Below are 16,051 nucleotides of genomic sequence, written 5' to 3'. Positions count from 1 at the left end.
CCTATGACAATTCAAACGTACATAGGCTTCGAACAATGATGATTTAGCATACACTATCCAAATGATGATTCTCAAAACAAACAATATCCAAATAATGAGTCAAATTAATGCAAGAGCTAACCTCATTAAGGCCGAGACACTTGTATCCGACCACCCATACTTTACTTGCAGATTCAAGATTGAGAGACAAGCACGTGGTTTAGACATCCTAGCACCCTCGTACAATTGTGTTGATTACAACTCTCACATTTTGACCTCAGACTCTAACATCATGTGTACATGGGATGTACTGCCCCTAAAAATAGAATCCATCATGTTGACCATACCCTCATCATCATCTGGGAGACTATAGTCTTGCTCAAAGTGTGAAGGTATATGCATACCCTCATCACTCTCCTCATCCTGTTTTAAGATTTCATGTAAATATAAGATCTTATATTTCTTGGTATCCAATAAGACTGCAAGCTTAAATAGCTTTGACTTACCGATGGTCCATCAACACGTGCAACACCAACGGTGGATACTGGTTCGGGCTCCTCCTCATACATCCACAAGTGGCACATGATAATATGACATTGATGTCGTACTTCTCACTTGTGCAATGACAGTATAACCTCTCTGTAAGCCACTTTGTGCTCCCAGGCATTGGCACATCATCGGATGCGTCCCTTCCATCTACACTTATAAAATCACAACATAAGTTGCAAGAAAATATATTAACAGTTATAAAATAGCATCTATGAGCTTCCCTTCAACTTAGAACAAAAAGTGACTTAAAGCGTCGCTATATAGCGACTTTTTGCTTTGTTCCGTCGCTATATAGTGATGCTTTTAATTAAAAACATCACTATATAGCGATGGAAAAGCGTTGCTATATCACGACGCCGTGGGTTAACATCGAAACCCATCTCGACACGCGGCACTTTCTTTAGCACTCTCTAATATCTCAAGTAAGCAAAGCAATCTCTCCTCCCATCTATTTCCAATGACCTCCCACCTGTTTTCGACAACCTCCCACTCTATTCTCCACTCCTCACCCTTCTCCTAGCTCTTGTGCTCCCTCTCCACCCTTTTCCCTCTTTGGTTTCTTGAAAGGAAGTTTTTTAAGAGGTGAATTTGTTTCAACAATGTAGGTTATTTGTTTGTAGGCTTTAGTTTTATGAGTGCTTCTCCTTGTATTGCTAAACCTGTGAACTAGTTTTCATGCTTGTTTTCAAAGGATTAAAACAAAAAATGAGATTTCAAGAAAGAAAGAAGACTCGCCTCTTCTAGTCTTTTTTGTATTTCTCTTCCTTCTCTTTCTCCTTGTCTCCTCAATCTCCTCCTTTCAAGAAGTTACTTTTGTAATCTCCTCCTTCCTCTAACATCTTATTTGAAAAATGGTATGTTTTCTCTCTTTTGTAGGGCCAGTCCACAACACCGAGCAGGATGTACTATTTCAGGTAAGTGCTTCCTCTTTTTTCCATTTATTATTTTTGTTATTTGCATTGGCAAGTAGCTAGCGCCTTAAGCACTAGCTACAGTGATGGGCATAGGAACCCTCTCTTCCCCTCTCTTTCCTCTTCTTTCCCTCTTCTCTCCTCTTCTTTCCCTCCTTTCCTTCTTCTCTCCTTCAATCTCTTTCGTCCTCTTTTTCCCTCTTTCCTTTCCCTCTTCTTCTCTCTTTCTTTTCCTCTTTTTCCCTCTTATCTTTCCCTCTTCTTCTCTCTTTCCCCCTTCTCTTATGCTCATGCATAAGCATAAGCATGAGCATATGTCTCCTTCTCTTATGCTCATGCTTATGCTTAAGCATAAGAGAAAGAGACATATGCTCATGCTTATGCTTATGCATGAGCAAAAGAGAAGTAGACGTATGCTCATGCATAAGCATGAGCATATGTCTCTTTTTTCCTCTTTTTACTTTCCCTCTTCTTCTCTCTTTCTCTCCCTCTTTCCTCTTTTCCAATCTCTCCTTCCTTTCCCTCTTCTTCTCTCTTCTCGTCTTTTCCCCCTCTTTTCCCTCTTTCATGCTCATGTTCTTATACTCATGCATAAGCATAAGCATGAGCATAAGAGAAGAAGACATATGCTCATGCTTATGCTTATGCATGAGCATAAGAGAAGTAGACATATGCTCATGCATAAGCATGAGCATATGTATCTTTTTTCCTCTTTTTACTTTCCCTCTTCTTCTCTCTTTCTCTCCCTCTTTCCTCTTTTCCAATCTCTCCTTCCTTTCCCTCTTCTTCTCTCTTCTCCTCTTTTCCCTCTCTTTTCCCTCTTTCATGCTCATGTTCTTCTGCTCATGCATAAGCATAAGCATGAGCATATGTCTTATGCTTATGCTTATGCTTATGCATAAGACTTATGAGAGTTAGAGTTAGCTAAAGTGCATGTAATATGTAGTAAAACAAATATAACAATACATTAAATGAGAAGAAGTAGACTTACCACGGTTGCCTCGAACGCTAACCGTCCGCCTGCACCAAAGTGCTTATGCATGAGCATATGTCTACTTCTCTTATGCTCATGCATAAGCATAAGCATGAGCATATGTCTCCTTCTTTTATGCTCATGCTTATGCTTATGCATAAGACTCCTCTTATGCATAAGCATAAGCATGAGCATAAAAGAAGGAGACATATGCTCATGCTTATGCTTATGCATGAGCATAAGAGAAGTAGACATATGCTCATGCATAAGCACTTTGGTGCAGGCGGACGGTTAGCGTTCGAGGCAACCGTGGTAAGTCTACTTCTTCTCATTTAATGTATTGTTATATTTGTTTTACTACATATTACATGCACTTTAGCTAACTCTAACTCTCATAAATTGGATCCACATCAAGCTACGATGGGTCATCTTCCTACAGATGCAGAGATGCAACACGCATTTCGCATAGGAACAAAGCCGTGGTTTATTGAGCAAGAGGAAATGGGAGCGACTGTCGATTGGGTTGAGGTAGCTGCTCACACGATATAAGTCTACTCCTACTTGTAATCTCACTTTTTAAATTGCTTTATTCTTTAAGTTCCAATCTAATTTTTGATTTATATGGTTCACTCTTAGGGTCAATGCTCAAGCGTCCCATCACCGGAGGCAAGCAATCACTGGGGCCAGGGATCAGACGCACGTGACGATGATCAGGGAGAAGGCGCAACTCACGAGGACCAATGAATAGGCCAACAAGATGAGGGCGAGGACGAGGACGATTTGGATGAGTAGTAGTAGTAGTAGTAATAGTAGTAGCAGTTTGCATTTTCTTCGCCCTGTATGTCATTTTGTATATCCGGTCATTTGAGCAATTTTGTATCACCCTTTCGAAAGGGTAATTTTGTGACAAACAATGTTGTATATGTTTGACATGTATATGGTTTTATTGCTTCATCATTTCATTTGAGCGATTTTGTATCACTCTTTTCACAAGGGAAATTTGTTATAAAAAAACTTTGTTTTGTAATTACCAAAAAAAAAAAAGGATTAGTGGGGCTAAACAGGGCCATAGCAAGCACTGTTTAGCCCCACTAATCGTTTTTTTTTAGTTTTGTTAATCGTCGCTATATAGCGACGTTTACCAGTGTCACTATATAGCAACGTTTATTATCGTCGCTATATAACGACGGTTCTTTTCCGATGCTTTTAGCGACTTTAATAACAAAGTTTGCGCCCGTGAAAAGAAAAAGTAAAAAGCATCAGAGAAGGGCCTATGCCTTGTAGTGAGCCCTTGACAGATGGAGCAAGGATGAAGTTGGATAGGTGGCTCATAGAATGGAAAGAATCATGCGATGCCATTCATAGAAAAAACCAAAAGGAGAAAGGAGGAGTCGATAGACTATCATATGTTGCTATTCAATATTATACCTAGATTGCTAGTGGGTCCTAAGAAAGAATAGAAATGAGAAGTCAAGATGGCAAGGTACAAATAGATCTATGCATGAAGTTTGCTGACGTGTGCTCTACAACGGTACACTTCCCAATAGTTGCATCAACAATTCTTGAGGAATTGGGTGGGGGAGTGGAAGGAAAAGTGTATCGGGTTAAGATAGAGGGTGTGCCAAGTTTCAATCCAACCCTATCTTATGCTAGCAAGAAGTTGACACACGATATTGCACATGCACATAAATTGTCGAAGATAGAAACGGCAATGATCGTAATACATAGGGCCGTGTGTTGAGCCATTGGTTACACACATATTAGCGATATTTGGTTAATCACTCCATACTTCAATGGAGGTAGTATTCATAGCATGGTCATGAGTCTTCCTTCTTTGTATCATGATTATTCAAACTGGGAAAGGCGATGCAGCCCCCACGAGCAGTCAAATGCGAGCATTCCTATTTTGTGAGAACGCTCTTGCCATTTGTGCAACTATTGCCAATGCAATGAAAGCAATGCCAGATCTGTACACGAGAACTGATGGATACCCTCAACCAAATGGTGCATGGTTAGACATGATAGATTGCTATGCTGTCGGTTGGTTACTTGGAGAAACAACTAACTTCCTTGTGGGCTACAGGTCTGCACTTTCAAGTGATCAATTATACCCAGTGCATGTAATAAAGCTATTGTGGGATTGTAAACTCTGATTATGCCAGATGAACCCCAAGAAAGGATGACAATGGACTTGTTTCTTATGAAACTACATGCACGCAATGGTGATCAAAATGTCACAATCCAACCAATCGATGATATGAAAACTTATCTATAAATTGTGAAATTTTGACATCTTATCATATCTCAATTTACAAGGTGGATAGCTTAGTATTTACATAACGATGTTGTCAGTTGGCCTGCAAATAATGTTTGTTTAAAAATCATGTACTTTTTAATTATTCCTAAATCATATTCGACACTATTTTGAAATGGATGTTGGTTACCATGATTGGTTGTTTAGGGTTTATGGTTTGGTGTTTTGAGGAAACGATCTTTTACAATTATGTGAGAACCAAAATGTTGGAATTTCATATGTCTAACATCCTAAACTTGTATCTTTGCTATTACTAATAGGTTGAGCATTTCCATGATCCTAGTTCATGAACACAACAATAGAATCATTATCAAGCTGAACACCCTCTTAACCATCGATGTCATAGGATGAGTACCAAGCACAAGATGAAGGCACACATTCTAGTCAAGTGATAAAATTTTGATGGATGTGGCTGATGCCACCACGCAACTTATGAAGAGAGAGCACACAAAGGCAATTGCCCTTGCCAGTCCTTTCCATAAGCCTGAAGGCTTGAAGTGGATAGTTGTAAAAGCCCTCGTCTCGAACGAGGATGTTGATAGTATATGGGATATGAGCTCAGCCTTTGTTGGCCATGGATGATGGCCCATTTTGCAGTGTCATAATCAACCCATAAAAAAGAATGCCACCACCATCTAGGAGATGATATTCACAAAGAAAGCTTGCTCCAATATTCCCCTAAACTTTGTGAAGATGCTATACACAAAGTTCTCGCTTGGCCATGAAGTGGACTTTTCCTTAAATGCTCAAGTACACAAGCAACCACATGTGACAAGTACTAGACCCATGGTAGTAGAACCTCCAGCATGCATTGATAGTCCAATGTTAGGTGAATATAATATTTAAATATCATGTTGACTATTTGATTTAGGTTTTTTGGAAGAATTCCACCCCAACATCAACTGATAAGTTTGTATGTAACCTTATTGAACATGTAGCCTCGATGATGACAACTGACGATATCTTCATGAGTATCAAAGAGGAATTTGGAGAGGGAGCACGTGCCAAGCGAGGCATGACATTTTCTCCTGTGACTTTGCAAGATGCAGTTATGGAGCATCGATGGGTGCTGCAAGAACTTGAGCCGATGAAATGTGACAACGAACGATTGCATGTAGTGCTATCTCAAACCGGATAGTGGCTTGATATCAACAATGCATACGTGAAGATGTGCATAATAGTAGCAAACTGATTATTCTCAATAGGTGGGTGATGCACAAGCCTCCTTGCAACATGTCAAAGAAGAAGTCATAGTCTCAACAATCAATCGTGATTTTGTTGGCCTCGCCATGCAAAAACCATCCACAATACCCAAACAATTACAATTCATCATGGACGTGCCATGTTGTCCGATCCGCCAAGATCACTTTGACAAGGCCACATGATACTATGCTCTTCCTTGTGATCATCACTTTCACCTTGTCTGCCTTGTGAATACTCTAAAGGTAAGAAGTGCATGTGCGGTGTGCAACGCTCCTGTGGCATGTGACTTGTATACATGCTCGGCATCGGCACAATGTACTCTCTTGATCCAAGGCTATGTAGAATATAAATGATGAGGAGAGAGAAAATTTGTATACAACTTGACATATAATATTAAACCAATTTTTTGGCATGTGTGACCAATTTGCAAGAATTTTATTAAAGGTTTGTTACAATGGTGTATTGCATCAATATTCTCTTTGTTTTTTAATTTTCATTAATTTTACCTATGAGGTGAGCTGCTGCTGAGCCACCGAGCCACTCCCCCACTGTCCCACCCATTCCATCGAGCCACTCTATTATTAATTTTTATTAATACTAGAGCTCGGGTCGGTTGGCAGATGATCATGTAGCAGGCACTGGCAAGCTTGGGTATCATAGATCCGGAGATGTAGAGTAGAGCCCTTCTAGGTGAGTTGGTTCTTCATGGCCTCACCCTAGGTGGAGAGCTTGGGAGCTCCTCTTACATCTAGAGCTTCTAAGAAACACCCCATGCGCCATAGGACAGTGGCATCTTTCACATAGATGGATCTTCTTAGAGGCCCCCCTTATAGGGAAGGGTTCCCCCTTGTTGAGGAGCCTTCATAGGGTCTGGCAGATACTAGCACGGGGTCTCTTCATGCTCTACCTAGATGTAGAGAGGAGTTTGAGCATCATCCCTTATGTGGCACCTAGAGATCTGAGATCAAGAGGATCGTATGCTCGAACATTGGACTCACATTGGTTGGGTAGAGTGGGAAAGTGGTACGGTCAAGTCTTTTGCTAGATGGAGCAAATTGTAAGAAAATAATACGTCTGTGCTCAACAGATAACAAGATCTCATACACAAGAGAGAAAATCAGATAGTATGGAGAATCAAAAATTTTGATAACTGTAGAATTGATACAATAGATGGCGTTGCCTCCCAACCATGCGCTCCTGTGAAAGAAGCTTCGATGGCAAGCTGGAAACAGTAGAAGACGGAGGCTTGATGCTAAGGAATCAGGTTTGCTGTAGCCAGTGATAAAATGGGCTTCACGGGCTCGCTCTTATATAACCACTAGTCGTAGTCGGTAGGCTCAATTGGGTGACTAACCCAATCCACCCAAAATGGTCGACTGGGGGTCGATCCCGAAATAGGCCACTGACCACATGATAGAACCGGTGTGCAAAATAGAGCAACTGACCTATGGTCACCATTCAACCCACAGCCATCCGGGATCATTTGGGACTCCAAACGGGCCCTGCAACCCAAGAGTGGGCTGCCCCAGGAAATGCTCCATCTACCCTCAGTGCAGTCAGCCAAGGGATGCCTTCCCGCACTTGCATGTAGCCTAGTTGGTGGTGTGCCAACTCTATCTGAAGCCGTCCAGCCATCAGGCCACACATGGCCCCCATCTGGTGTCCAAACTAGGACCTACCAGATAACCTAGCTACTCAAATGCCTTCTCCTCATATGGGGGGCTTACAAGTAGAGTTAGCTAGTTCCCGCATAGTTACACGAGAGTGGAGCATTGATATCTAACACCCCCCCTTAATGTCCACCTGCAAGTGAACTTACTTTTTCGGTCCAATTCCAAGTCGATGAAGATGCCTCTCTAACAAGTCTCTTCCAAGAGCATTCATGAAGATGTCCACAGCATTCTCTGTAGTCGGACAGTACACCAAGTCAACCTCTCCATCCATGATGAGCTCACGTATAAAGTGATATTGAATCTCAATGTGTTTTGTGCGAGCGTGGAACACCAGGTTCTTTGCAATCGCCATGCAACTCTGATTGTCACATGATAACTGTGTAGGTTTATTCTGCACTGCCATATCCCCTAAAATCCTCCTCAACCACACTGCCTCACAAGAAGAAAAGCATGCTGATTTGTACTCGGCCTTAGTAGAAGAAAGAGAAATTGTAGGTTGCTTCTTGTTGACCCATGACACAACTCCAGATCCAAGTGAGAAACAATAACATGTCACTGATCTCCTACTGTCCAGGTCTCCTGCCCAATTCGAGTCACAAAATCCGGTCAAGATGTTGCCCTTGGTGTAGGTGATGCCATAATCAAGTGTGCCTTTGATGTATTTCAGCACCCACATCCCTGCCCTCCAATGGTTCTGTCGGGGCTTATTGGAAAACCTGCTTAGTACACCAGTCACAAAATTGATGTCTGGCCATGTGCTGCACAAGTAAATCAAGCTGCCCATAAGCCTTCTGTACTTCGCTTCGTCCACCAATGGTGATGAATCCTCGTTTGAGAGCTTCACGTCAACCTCCATAGGGGTACCAACTGTCTTGCACTCAGCCATGCGAAATGCCTTCAGTATCTCTCTAGCATACTTTAGCTGTGAAATGAAGATCTGTTTTGGCTCTTGCCAAACTTCAATCCCCAAATAGAAATGCATCAGTCCGAGGTCTGTTATTTCAAACTCTCTTGCTAGCAAATGCTTTGTCTGCGAGATCTTCTCTTCATGGTTTCCTATTATGACAAGGTCATCCACATAAAGGACCACGATCATACACATGCCTCCTTCTCTAAAGATATACAAGTTTGCACTAGATGGGCTCCTCCTCAACCGTTTTGCAAAAAGAAGGCATCAATTCGCTGGTACCACACTTGTGGGGCTTGTTTTAGCCCGTAAAGTGCCTTCTTCAGTTTATAGACTTTACCTTCTGAACCGGGGATCTCAAAACCTGGTGGTTGTTCCATGTATACCTCCTCCTTGAGATCTCCATTCAGAAAGGCGGATTTTAGATCCATCTGAAACACGGGCCAACTTCCCTAGGTAGCTAAAGCCAAAACACTATGAATTGTGGTTAGTCGAGCTATGGGAGCAAAAGTATCTTGATAATCAAAACCATGTACTTGTGTGAATCCTTTTGCCATGAGCTGAGCCTTTACTTATCCAATGTGCCATCGGACTTGTACTTGGTCTTGTACACCCACTTGATTCCGATTACCTTGCGTTTTAGCAGTCAATCCACAAGGTCCCAAGTGTTGCTCTTCATTATGGAGCCATACTCCGACTGCATAGCCTCCATCCACCTATCATCACCCTATGCCTCTTCAAGACACTTGGGTTCTTCAGCACGGATCACCTCTGTCATCAAAGCGTAGTTGACCAAGTGTTCCTGCACCCTTCTTTGCTCCTCTAATCTCTTGGACTAGTAGTGTTTGGATGGTTCCTCATCAATGGTTGGAGGTTCTCTACCATCCAAAAGCTGCTTTACCCACTTCGGGAATGGTCGTTGCTATTGTGGTTCTACAGGCTCTTCTTCCTCTTCTTTATCTTGAATCCTCCCAAGCTCCGTTGGGGGATCTGCTATTGGTGGTTGTACTGGATGGATATCCTAGTCCTAGTTGTTTGGGAAGGAAGCATCCTCCTCCAATCGATGTGGCTATTCTGAGAAGACCACGTCGCGACTGACAATTACCTTCTTGGTAGCAGGGTTATAGAGATGGTAACCCTTTGCCTCTTCACTATAGCCCAAGAAAATACACTTCCGGCTCTTCAGTTCCCATTTGGTGCTATTAGCATCAAGGACATGCACAAAACAGTCACATCCAAAAACTATGAAATGTGCAACTGAAGGTTTCTTACCAAAAAAGATCTGCAGTGGAGTCATCCCATTCACAACCTTTGTGTAGCTATGATTGAGAATGTAAACTGCCGTGTTACATGCTTCAGCCCAAAAAGTCTTTGGCAAATCTTTCCCTTTCATCATACTCCGGCCCATTTCGCAGATGATGTGCATCTTGCATTCTACTACTCCATTTTGCTGTGATGTATGTGGTGGGGGTTTCTGCCTCTTGATCCTATGACTTTTGCAGTAACTTTTGGATTCAGTTGATGTGAACTCTCCACCTCTGTCTGATCTCAATTTCTTCACCTTCCTCCCCGATTCTTTCTCAACCATTACATGCCATTCCTTGAACTTACTAAAAGCCTCGTCTTTAGTCTTTAGGAAGTATATCCATATCCTTCTACTGAAGTCATCAATCAGTGTCATGAAGTAGTAGGAACCACCCAAATCTTTCATCTCCATCTTTTCGCAGAGGTCCGTGTGAATGAGCTCTAGAGGAGCCTTTGCCCTACTGGCCTCTTTAGGAAAGGGACGCCGATGCTGCTTGCCCATCATGCAAGCTTCACATACATTGGGCGAATCTGAAATTTCTGGTAGGTCTGCAATCATTCCACTTTTATGCATCTCCTTCAAAGGACTAAGGTTTAGATGACCAAACCTCTCATGCCATAGCTTAGTGTCCTTCACATCGGCTCAAGCACTGAAAGCTGAGAGTTTGTAGATGTTGTTGCGCCGTGTACCTTTACCGTCCATGCCTCCTCCACTAAGGTGACATGTTGAATTAACACCATGATGGAATCACTTACATTGCAGACAATAGAACACAATGCATCTACATTTCTTCTTGTCCACGCAAGAATCTCTTCCGCAATTGGTACTATCTATTGTCCTGCATTGGCTATGGATCCGGTCTCGCAACCGGCCTCACGTCCACCCTAGTAGTAGTATCCCAAAGCGTGTATGTGCTTAGGATGGTCTTCATCTTGAACTTCTAGAGTGGATAGTTAGAGCCATCCAACTTTCCGCTTTCACCGAACGGTGGGATTCGCAGTCTTGCAGGCTGGGCCCTCTCTCACAATCTACTCACAAGAAAACACACTACCAAATCTTCTTACCAGAGTCCAGGCCCTGATACCATGTAAGAAAATAATACGTCTGTGCTCAACAGATAACAAGATTTCATACACAAGAGAGAAAACCAGATAGTATGGAGAATCAAAAAATTTGATTACTGTACAACTAATACAATAGATGGTGCTACCTCCCAACCATGCACTCCTATGAAAGAAGCTTCGATGGCAAGCTGGAAATAGTAAAGACGAAGGTTGAATGCTAAGGAATCAGGGTTGCTATAGCCAGTGATAAAATGGGCTTCACGAGCTCGCTCTTCTATAGCCACCAGTCGTAGCTGGTTAGGCTCAACTGGCTACCTGACCCAGTCTACCCAAAACGGTCGACTGGGGGTCGGTCTTGAAATAGGCCACCGACCACACGATAGAAGCGATGCGCAAAATAGAGTAACTGACCTACAGTTACTGTTCGGCCCACAGCCATCTGGGATCATCTGGCACTCCAAACGGGCCCCGCAACCTGAGAGTGGGCTGCCTCAAGAAATGCTCCATCTACCCTCAGTGCGGTTAGTCAAGGGATGCCTTCCCATACTTGCATGTAGCCTAGTCGGCAGTGTGCCAACTCTATCTGAAGCCGTCCAGCCATCAGGCCACACACGGCCCCCATCTAGTGTCCAAACCAAGACCTACCGGATAACCAAGCTACTCAAATGCCTTCTCCTCATATGGGGGGATTACAAGTAGAGTTAGCTGGTTCCTGCATAGTTACAGGAGAGTGGAGCATTGATATCTAACACAAATTATCTATGGAGGCAAAGGCTTGGCATTGCAATGCATCTTTGAGGGGTAGGGTAGTGGATGAGAGAGATTTACCTAGCCATCCCTGAGTCCTTGTGGGAGGGACTTTGCATTTGGAGGGACATCTGGTTGGGGCAATTTTCTCCAATTGGTGTCCCCTTGAGGATGATGATGTAGAGAGGAGTATGTGGGGGTTAAATGTCACTGTGCCTTTACCCCAGTTATGTACAATACTCAAACACATATATAAATGAATGAAAAAGAAGATTAGGGTGGTTCTACACCCACCAAAACTTGTGTGGCTCTCTGTCTCTCTCTCTCCCTCTTCCGTTCTTGCTTCCATTGAGAGCATTGGTATCAGAGCTCGGGTGATCTAGCTGAGTGTCCGTGAATGCTTAGAAGCTCACAGCTCTGTGGGAGGAAGGAGAAGCTCTGTCCGAAGCTTTGTGGGTGACTTTACTTGCATCCGAGTCTGTAGAGACCTTGGAGGGACCTTTGGAAAAGTTGATTTGGCTTTGCAAAGTGGTTTTGAGAGCCTGTTAACTGTTTTCAAAGTAAAAGTCGTTTTTTGAGATTTTCCCTGTTCCGTTCGATGACAGAGACTCTGTATTGACTTGTAGAGGCAACGATTGCTTGCTTTTGGTGTTCAATTCTCTTCAAGAGCTTGGAAACACCTTCATTCTTGAATCTGGGATCATTTCATTGGATTCCTGACTCACTGTGTCAGTTTTTGCATTTTTCTACTCGGGTGTTGGAACTCAAGTTTGGAGTAACCATTTGTAGATCTGTCAGTTCCGGTGGACTCAAGAGGTCCTAAAACTTCTATGTTGCTCATCATTCGAACTCCGGTGGAGTTTACAAACAGCTCTGTTTCCAAAAATGTTTTTCAGTCTGTGTGTTGGACCCAATGATTGAGACCACGGTTTCCAAAACCGTCTATCCCATTGCGTTTCAGATGCCCCAAAACCCTTACTTGTCAGTTCTTGCATGATTTGGTGGAGTATTTTCAGAGTTATAGATCTCTGTGTATTCAATTTTGTCTCTCTATTATGCATTTTTCATTCTAAGGTTTTGAAACCTTAGATTTATGCCACATGGCAGTGGATAAGTGTTGACTCCCATTTCTCACTCATCAGTTGGGATTTTGGAGTTCCCACAGAAGAGAGATAATTGCAGATTTTCTTGCTGAGTCCGGTTATGCAATGGCGCCCATGTTTTGAGGCATCTCAGATTCTATTTTCAGTAGTGGTCATTACTGTGGACCATGATTTCTTGAGCATACCTTATGCAGATCACTCTGGTTGTAGTTTGAGCAATGCGCACTCATTCGTGGTGTGCATTGGGTTGTAGTGGATGATTTATAGGCCATTTGAATGCATTGCGGTCCTTATTGGGTGTGCTAATAGGCCCAAATTGCCTTGTGGGATGCTATTTTTATGGACGCTTTGCACATGGATGCTATTTTATGCCGAGGGACAGCTTTGACACAATGCAGGTGATGCACTGATAGTGCTATGCTCTCTTGGATGAGATATTATTGATGCATATGCTAGTCGATGGTGTTTATGCTTGAGTCATTTGGCACTTATTAGCATTTTGGATTGCCATTGCAATTGGCATTTTCTTTTGGGCTAGATTGCTCATATGGATGCATAGTATATGCACATGAGTCAGATGCATCTTTTGATGCTTTGAGCTTTGAGTTTTGGTGATATTTCACTCTATTGTGGCATACACATTTGGGTGCACCTGGTATTTGGTGTGATTCTCTCTTATAGGCACTAGCATTTGGGATTTTTCTTTATTTGCATCATGGCATCCTCTTCCATGTCTAAAAAGGAGTTTTTCAACATTAAAAGTTTGATGGGACAAACTTTTCTTTGTGGAAAGAACAGATAAGGGATGTTCTTATTCAAAAGAAGTAGATTAAACCCTTGGTAGGTATTGAAGCTAAGCCTATGGATATGTCTGAGGATGATTGGAATGAGTTGGATGAATTAGCAAAGTCTACTATTAGACTTCATCTTGCAGAGTCAGTTTATTTCACAGTAGTAAATGAGCAGACTACGGAAGATTTGTGGAAGAAACTGTGTGCCACTTATGAGAAGGAAACTACCTCTTATAAAGTTTACCTCATGAAGAGGTTGTTTGAGCTACAAATGAAGGAAGGGGTCTCCATTGCTTCTCACTTGAATGAATTCAATATTATTTTCAGCCAGCTTTAGGCTCAGAAGATGAATTTTGATGTGGAGACTAAGGCAATATTTCTCTTATGTTCATTGCCATCCTCATGGGATACCTTCCGTACAGCTGTCAATAACTCTGCACCTCGTGGAGTACTAAAATTTGATGATGTTGTGGGTAGCTTGTTGGCCGAGAGATTAGACAGAAGTCTATGGATGGCAATAAGCAGGATGCAGCCTTAAATGTGCAAAGGGCAGATCACAGTTCAGGGGGAAGTCCCAAGAAAGAGGGAAGTTTCATAGCAAATCCACGGCAAGAAACATTGAGTGTTACCACTGTGGCAAGAAGGGCCATATGAAAAAGGATTGCTACAAGCTAAAAAAGAGCAAAAGGATAAGAAAAAGGATACAAATTGGGGTGCAAATAAGAAGAAAGAGCGTCCAAGATCGAGGAGATCAATGCAGTCACACATGATAGTGACAATGATGTTCTCTTCATGTCTAGTTTATCTGCAAAGTTGCTTACCACTTCAGATGATGCATATTCATAGGATTAGATTTTAGATTCTAGTGCTGCATTCCATGTTACTCTCCATAGGGAATGGTTCTCCACTTATGACAGTGGAAAGACAGGTTGTGTGCATCTTGCAAACGACTATGCATGTGACATAGTGAGAGTAGGTGACATAAAATTTTCTTTTGCAAATGGGTCTGCATTTATTTTGAAACATGTGAGACGTGCCTAAGTTGACCAAGAGTCTTATTTCACTAGGTCAGCTAGATGATGCTAGTTTTCACACCACTTTTGGTTTTCAGAGTTGGAAAATTCAAAAGGGGTCTATGCTTTTGGCCAGGGCTACCAAGTGTGGGACTTTGTATCCCTTACATGTATCAGGGGTATTTGATAATGTTGTTGCAATAACCGAGTAGTCAAGCACTTCTTTGTGGCATTGCACATTGGGGCACATGAGCCAGAATGGAATGAAACTCTTATGCCATTTGGGTTATGTACTGCATTTGAGTTTCTCTAATTTTGAATATTGTGAGCACTGTCTCTATGGGAAGCAGACTAAATCAGCCCAAGACATTGTCACAATTTCAACCACTGGGCTGGCTTAGGTTGACAATCTCAACTTCACATATTAGACAATAACAATGATTTGGTGCATTCAGACATATGTGGTCCCTTACAAAAGGAGTATGTTACAAAAGTATTGCAGCATTTCAATATGGAGGGGGGGAAGGTAGTGAGTACTCCATTGCCTCCATATGTGAAGCTGAGTCATACAGATAGCCCCAAATCAGATGAGGAGAGGGCCATGATGGCCAAGGTTCCTTATGCATTAGTGGTTGGGAGTCTTATGTATGCTATGATAGCTACTAGACCAGACATTGCATTTGCAGTGGGAGTTGTTAGCTGGTATATGGCTAATCCAGGAAAGAGGCATTGGGAGGTAGTTAAGTGCATCATGAGGTACATGAAGGGTACCAAGGAGATGTGCATCTGCTTTGGTAAAGGATACATGCATGTACTTGGGTACACAGATTCATACTATGCAGGAGGGCATGTGGATAGTAGGAGATCCACTTCTGGTTATGTGTTCACCTTTGCAGGTGGTGCAGTGTCGTGGATGTCTCGTGCATAGAAGTGCATTGCTTTGTCTACCACAGAGGCTGAGTATGTTGTAGCCACAGCAGAGGGTTGCAAGGAGGCTATATGGCTTGATCGGCTAGTGGGAGATTTGGGATTCATACAGGTGTACCAACATTGCATAGTGATTCCATGAGTGTTATTCAGCTGGCACGAATCTGGTCTTTCATGCAAAGACCAAACACATTGAGATCAGTTACCATTTCATCAGGGAGGTACTTGAGGACAAGCGCATAGAGCTTGTCAAGGTTCATACAGATGATAACCTTGCAGATATGCTAACGAAGAGTCTACCTAGTCAGCAGTTTGAGTATTGTCCTGTATTGATGGGCATTGGATAGTATGCTCATTGGTTGTTCTCCCTTAAAGGCACATTGTCCTTTAAGTGGGAGGTTGTGGGGGTTAAAGGTCACTGTGCCTTTACCTCAGTTATGTACAATACTCAAACACACATATAAATGAATGAAAAAGAAGATTAGGGTGGTTCTGCACCCACCAAAACTTGTGTGGCTCTCTGTCTCTCTCTCCCTCTTCTATTATTTCTTCCGTTGAGAGCACTCTCAGAGTATGCACGCCGGCTTCTTC

The sequence above is a fragment of the Dipteris shenzhenensis genome, chromosome 25, assembly GCF_047967505.1.
Source record: "Dipteris shenzhenensis isolate YYH24624 ecotype China chromosome 25, Dip_SZ_1.0, whole genome shotgun sequence".
In the NCBI taxonomy this organism is placed as follows: Eukaryota; Viridiplantae; Streptophyta; class Polypodiopsida; order Gleicheniales; family Dipteridaceae; genus Dipteris; species Dipteris shenzhenensis.
Note: the sequence above shows the minus strand (reverse complement) of the source record.